General features: G+C 40.8%; 1 pseudogene; it reads left to right on the top strand.

Annotated features, from left to right (window-relative positions):
• Window positions 1-531: 531 nt before the first annotated feature.
• Window positions 532-6,178, top strand: LOC129398573 (beta-defensin 108B-like; annotated as a pseudogene).
• Window positions 6,179-7,661: the final 1,483 nt, after the last annotated feature.

Genomic DNA, 7,661 nt, shown 5'->3' with positions numbered 1-7,661 from the left:
TAGTGGATGAGGCAAATATACATTCACTAATCTAACATACAAGGCAGTAAGTACTGTAACATAGACAAAGCACTTTGGAGTTTCAGACCAGGAGCAAGTGGGGTGATTAATTCTTAGGGCTAGTAAAGTCTGGGAAGTGTTCACTAACAAAATGTCTGGTCATTAATGAAACCAACTGATTTCTCAACACAGTCTAATTTATTGTAACAATATAAATGGTTGTTTGTTCATAAACTTTCATCTTTTGCCAAAATGTTTGTAGCTTATGTCCCCATTTAACAAGGTTTTCTGGCCAAAACTGTGCACCCACATCATTCTAATGAACTGGCTGTCCAATAAAAAAAGGACTCTCAGTCTTCCCATAAAAGCAATTTTGCATGCATAGAACACCTCTATCTATGAATATGCCTAAGGAGGTACAGAAAGACTCTTATTACCCAAACAGAGACATTCCACTGGTGCTAGAGAGCCACAGACGGAAGTTTTCTCTGCCTCATGGAAATGAAGCCAAACTTTCTTCTTTCTTCAGCCATGAGGATTGCTGTCCTCCTCTTCACCATTTTCTTCTTTATGAGCCAAGTTCTACCAGGTAACAAAATAAACTTGGTAAGAGTAGAGTGCGTAACACCTTACAGGGATTCAAGACTCAAAGAGAAATCACCATCACCTATGACCAGAAAAGGGGGTCTAATAGGAAATCTGGAAGACTCATTGGCTGAGAGGCCTGCAGCCATCTAATTCGTTAATTCTCCATAGCAACTCAGTTAAATGAAGTCAATGGTGTTTCAAGTCTTTGAAACCCTCTTATTCCATCTCCAAATTAGGCAAGTTTACTAGCCTCAAAAATTAAAAATCAGGCATTATTCTACTAAATCTTGGTCTCCAAAGCTCCTCTAGTTTCTTTCGGCAAAAGTTAGTTATCCTAAGAACTGGCATAAGAGCTATGCCAAAGCTGTGGTTGGCTCAGACAGAAGGGATTGGTGGAAGAAGTCTCTTTGAAAATATTATTATAATCTAAGAAATCTTTAACCTATTGCTCCCCAATACTGTTGGTCCCTGGGGCTTGACTTTTACCCTTAAGGCTCCATCTCCATCCCTGGCTGTCCCTCTTCCTTCTCAGCATCTAGTCTTGTAATGTAGAATTTAAACACAGGAACCAGGGATGACCCCACACCAGAGCATAGCCTACTGCATTCAGCATGTGAACATTAATCACAGGTATAAGGCCCCTTGCACAGACATGCTTTGGAGAAGTGTGTATAGGACTTCTTGGATTGGCCCAAGGTGATTACCAGACACCAAAAGTAGATCCAAAAATTTTCTGGAACTCCTGAACATGTGTATTCAAGGATGAATAAGCAACTTATTGCCTCTATTTCTGCTGTTTTATAGAGAAAAAAATTAAGGCCCTGGAAACCGAAATGCCTTTCCCAACGGTGGGGTAAATGTCAGCGTCAATGCTTTATTTTAGTATCCTGGCTTTCCCTATACATCCCACTCTGGAGTTCTGTTGTGCTGTTCCTCTCTGTGACTTCCTAAAGGCTGAAAAAAGGAGATACCATATCCAATTATATTAACTTGGTAGCACACAACATTGGGGACTGACTTATAAGATTATTACCCTTGTGGCATTACTGAAGTTCTGTCTCACTAGTACTTGTTAAATAGTCATCCTGGCTAAATACATGGGTTTGATTTTTTAATCAGTTAAAAATATTTTAAAATATGTGTCTTACATATATAACCCCAAGAAATCAATGCTTTTAATCAAGGTTTAAAAATTCCAAATTTGGATAAACAATTTTTTTTTGTTTTCACTGTCACTCAATCAAAATAGAAGCAACTAATTGGATAGAACAGCACAGGCAGAAGCATGACTCACAGTCAAAAATGGGATGCAACAAGACTGGAGAAGAAAACACAGGATGGTGCTAAAGAATGCAGCCTAATGAGAGGTGGCATCTCCTCTGGATGTCCTTAGGTAGACATTGAAGCAGAACTGCAAACTTTTTGTAGAAGGCTAGAGAGGAGAGGAGGACACAGAGAGAGGGCAAGAGTGGAAAATGGAATGAGGCTCAGAATACCAAGCCTTAGTGTTGTCCCTATCATCTGCCTCCCTCGATCACTGGGTGATCTTGAGCATGTTTCTTCCTTTCCGTCAGCTTATTTCCTCATCTTTAAGGTAAGTGACTAGACAAGACAGCCTATGATATTCATTGTAACTCTAGCTCTTGTTCCTAAAGCAAATAGCTCGAAAAGACATAGTGTCCACAATATGCAATACACAGGGTTTACAAGCAAAGAACAAATGAAAACAAAAGATTTTTAAAATCCTTAATGTTACTTGAATTCTTGCAATTGAACAATGGTACACCATAATTTTTAAAAGCCCTTTGCAATTTCAATTTTTTAAAATAATTTCAACCTTTATTTTAGATTCAGGGAGTGCATGTGCAGATTTGTTACATGGGTATATTGTGTGATATTGAGGTTTGGGGTATGAATAACTCTGTCATGCAGGTAGGGTGTACCCAAAGGGTAGCTATTCAGACTACTCCCTCTCCCTCCCCTCCTGGTAAGACCCAATCTCTCTTGTTCCCATTTTTATGTCCATATGCACTCATTGCTCAGCTCCCACTTATAACTGAGAATATGTGGTATTTGGCTTCCTGTTCCTGAGCTAATTTGCTTAGAATAAAGTCCTCCAGCTGCATCCATGCTACTGAAAAGGACACAATTTTGTTCTTTTTATGGCTGCATAGTATTCCATGACATATATGTAATAGATTTTCTTTATTCAATCCACTGTTGATGAACACCTAGTTTGATTCCATATCTTTGCTACTGTGAATACCACTGTGATGAACATACAAATTTAGGTCTTTTTACAAGACTGATTTATTTTCCTTTGGATATACACCCAGTAGTGAGATTACTGGGTCAAATGGTAGTTCTGTATTAAGTTTCTCGAAAAGTGGTTTGAAAATGTAATGCTCAATAGACTCAGGTATAGTAAAATAGTACACATGATTCAAAGACCTGTGAACTGAGAGTAACAACAAATTTCCGCACAAACACATTGCAAGTTAGAAAATAGCTGTATTTTAATCAATTATTCCACAATCATTTACTGAATAGCTATTATAAGCCAAGACTTTAATCAGATTCTGGAATATACATACAGAGGAGCATAAGATATGATTCCTGCCCTCAAGAAATTCATTATCAAGAATTGAGGTCAGATGGGAAAACACCACCTGTAGTAGCAGGCAAGAAGTACTACCACAGAGGGATGTTCAAGAGTGATTTATCACATATCACAAGACAGGTCAGTGGTTCACCCTCTACACTATACTAATCTCTTATGACTCTTCCAGCTGCAAAGGGCCAATTTTAGCAGAAAGCCAGTGGGCTTGGGTACTACTATACGTAGTAGCTGACTACTTACAGATAAAAGGAAGAGATGGAAAGCTCAGGGATCAAAAAACTCAGATTTCAGCTTGTTTCTACCAAGTGGTCAACATTTACAATTACCATTGTCTTCAGAAAAGCATGACCTTTATTTCCCACTTTGCATTACAGATATAAATATGATATTACATATATTTGGTCTTCACATCAATCCACTAACTGCTTTGTGACCATTGAAAAGTTAAATGGAATCTAATACATTTGGATTTCAGTTCAATTCAATAGGCATTTATTGAATGTTTATAAAAATTGCTGTACTGATTGAAAGCTATTCTAGAATTGGCTTTTGTGTTCCAGAATAGAAAAAAAAAAAGGGCTGGTTTTTATACCTCCCTTATTGCCAAGAAGTTGTCATGGAAAAGGTGCTCTGTGTTACATACAAAGACTGCTCAGAATTAAAACACTTTTCAAACTAAATACCTCAGTGTGTGCAGCCTATTCCCAGAGCAGTGATATCTTCGGACATAAATGAAATACTATTCAATGTTTTCAACAAGTATAGTTTTTGAGCCTTTAAGAAGGCCTTGAATGTTTCACTCTTAATATATGCCATGGTTTCTAGAGAAAAATTGCAACCTCAAAGACCAGTGCCAGAGATATAAGTAGTGAGTGAAGTCTCAGGGTGTACCAAGTACTGGCACAGATATATTTGTGTATTAAACACATAGGAATATTGTTCCCTTCCACAGGAAAAATATCCTCTCTAACAATTAAAGTATATTATCTTTTAGGTCTATATTTCAGTTCTACTTATGAAAGATACATCTATTATAATCTATCATATAGAGTGTGTGTGTGTGTGTGTGTGTGTGTGTGTGTGTGTGTGTAGAAATAAAAAGAGATAAGCCAAAAGAGATTTTCTTCTCTTTCACTCCAGGAAAATCCATAGTAGAAGACAATAATTTTTTTTAAAAGGCTGAAATATCCCATCAGTGTTAGAAGATAATAAGGGAGAAATAAACTGAAACTTGCATGCTCTAGAACTTGTAAAGGGGAGCGGGCTACTCACCTCCAGCCTTTTGTCATGTAGGTGCACCCAATATTCTCAGATTTTTCAAGAACACCAAAAAATCCAAATTTTTGTGTGACAGCAGATTTTTAAGTGTTTAAGAAATCAAATAACACACACACACACACACACACACACACACACACGCAAATCCGCACGAGATTATTTTCAGGCACTGCCCCCTACATCCATGTAATTCAATACAAAGTAAAGAAAGACTGATGAATGGTTACAATAACCCTCTTCTGCATGTAGCCAGGGGCAAATTCAAGGAGATCTGTGAACGTCCAAATGGCTCCTGTCGGGACTTTTGCCTCGAAACAGAAATCCATGTTAGGAGATGTTTAAATAGCTGACCCTGCTGTCTGCCTCTGGGGCATCAACCAAGAATTGAGAGCACTACACCCAAAAAGGACTGAAGCCTGTTGTTTTCTGGAGGTTTTAGGTTCTCTTTTTTCTCTCTCCCTCTCCCTGTCTCCCTGTCTCCCTTTCCCTCTCTCCATTTTCCTCACAGGGATTTTTACTGAATCCTCAAAAAAGAATAAACCAAAACCAACCAGCACAAAACCTCTTTTAAAAGTTTATATTACTGGCTGGGTGCGGTGACTCATGCCTGCAATCCTAGCACTTTGGAAGGCCAAGGTGGGTGGATCATGAGGTCAGGAGATCAAGACCATTCTGGCCAACATGGTGAAACCCTGTCTCTTTTAAAAATACAAAAATTTAGCCAGGCATGGTGGCGGGCACCTGTAATCCCAGCTACTCAGGAGGCTGAAGCAGAATCTCTTGAACCCATGAGGTGGAGGCTGCAGTGAGCCGAGATCCCGACACTGCACTCCAGCCTGGGCGACAGAGCAAGACACTGTCTCAAAAAAAAAAAAAAAAAAGAAAGAAAAAAATAAGTTTATATTACGTGTTATGACTTGATTACTGTTTGGTTTCCAGTATCCTTCTATCCCATCTGGATGACCTCTTAGTTGAAAATGACCTACAGCAGGGTGGGGGAACTTTCAACCATACCTATTGCTTTTGTTTCGCACTGTAACCCTTCACCCTGCGTGTGGGAAGACCACTCCCCTTTTTTACTGGGAAAATGCACCATCCTATTCCATGCAGCCTTGCAGGGGTCTGTCTCTCCCTGATAAAGGTGCAGCACATGGGAAAAATGCACAATCACGTCAGCCAGACTTCACCAGAAATCTAAATTATAAAAAGAGGTGCACTCAGATTAAAGGCAATTTGTTCAGCACTCTTTTCAAAGGCAATTCCCTGGGTCTGTACATGTATGCCTGGCCAAGATTCAGGGAATTCCTTTAGTTACCACCTTTCTCTGGGCATAATCATTCAGCATTTTCTTCCATCTTTTAAAACACTGCATGGGCTTCCTACGGCTGCTATCACAAATTACAACAAACTTAGTGGCTTAAAGCAACACAAATGCATTATCTGACAGCTCTATAGGCTGCAGGTTTCAGTTGGATCTCAGTGGGCCAACATCAAGGTGTCAGCAGGGCTGAGCTTTCTTCTGGAAGCTCTGCAGTTTTCTTCCTGCACCTTTATCCCAGCAATGGCAGGCTATTCCTGGGCACCATAGCTTCCTCCATCCATTTTCAAAGCCAGCAAAGGAGCGTTGAGTCCTCACATTCCAACATTCTGAATTCATCTTCTCCCCACTCTTCCATTTTTTAGGACTCATGATTACATTGGGCCCACCTGGATAATCTAAGATAATCTCCCTATTTTAAGGTCAGCTGATTAACAGCCTTAATTTCACATGAAACCTCAATTCCCCTTTGCCTTACAAGGTGGCACATTCACAGGACCCAGGAGTTAGAATGTGGATAGCTTTGGTGGGAGACAGAGGGGACATTATTCTGCCTACAACAGCCACTGAGTGCTTTTACCACCTGTCACAATTTTGCTCCATTTAGACACAATTTTAGTGGCTTTGTGTGAAGAGATTCTGATTCATAGAGTTTTCTTTTCTGTGTAAAGTAGTGGGGGGCCTCCCCTTGGTCATTGAAAGAGTATAGAATTAAGATATTTCAAAGTATATTAGCTGGATTTTATTTTTCACTATGACTGATTTGGGCAAGAAACAATGTTAAGTTATGTCACATGGACTACTCGAAATCTCAAAAAGTTCAAAACATTGGGTTCAAAATCTCAAAGATTGAGATATATTCCAACCAACTCAACCCTGTGGAAGTGCCAAGTTTTCCTCAGTGCCACTCTTGAAACTACATCACCAACTGACCCTTTAATATATTTTTGCACTATATAACATTTATTTCTTAGAGTAAGTGCTTCCCTAGAAAAGAAGCAGTTTGGACACGTATATTAAAGCCGTCACATAGAATATTATCCTCTCATTGCTAGGAGGTGGCCTTCAAGATGGCTGACTAGAGGTACCAGGCACTGTGTCCTCCGAAAGAAAGACCAGACCAGCAAGTAGATAATCATACCTTGAAGAGGGCATGAAAGAGGGCACTAGAATTCAGCAGCAAAGTGACGAGGAATCTCTGAGGTATGGAAGGAAAGGAAAATGAAGCAGCAGCCCAGCCAGAATCAACTTAAAGCCAGGACAGCCTCTCCAGGGTGGTGAAAAGGTAAAAAAGAGAGCCCTAGTGGTCCATATTCCCACTGTGGACACTGCAATCCTAGCCAAGGGACAGTCTCTCAGCCCTCGCAGGCCCTGAGACTACTATAGGGAGCTGCCTGGAGTCTATGTGATGGTCATTGTCCCAGAGAAGGAGTTGGCACTGGATCGTCTGCACCCACCCCCAGACACAGGCAGCTGTGGCACAGTGCCAATTTGAGACCCCAGCCCCCAACAGACTACATCCTTCCCTGGGGCCCAACAGCCCCTGTATCTCCACATTTCTGGACCCCCAGTGACATTCCCTCATGTCCATCCAGAGGCCTGCAGAGTCACAATACCAGCTGAACTCACCAGTGTAGCTTGGTCCCCATCACTCTAGCCTACACAGTGTCCTACACTCCAGGGAACTGGCAGTGCCATTCACTAGAGAGGCTGCCCCCAGAACAAAGGGAGCTGAAGCAGGCACTCTTCACAAGTGGAGAGTCACCTTCACAGGACCACTGACACTGACAGCAATCCTGACCCCCAGGAGCAGGGCCACTGCACACCTGCAGGCATCCTCAGGGGACCTGGGGACTT

Source organism: Pan paniscus, chromosome 7 (genome assembly GCF_029289425.2).
Source record: "Pan paniscus chromosome 7, NHGRI_mPanPan1-v2.0_pri, whole genome shotgun sequence".
In the NCBI taxonomy this organism is placed as follows: domain Eukaryota; kingdom Metazoa; phylum Chordata; class Mammalia; order Primates; family Hominidae; genus Pan; species Pan paniscus.
Note: the sequence above shows the minus strand (reverse complement) of the source record. Positions and strands in the feature narration are given on the sequence as shown.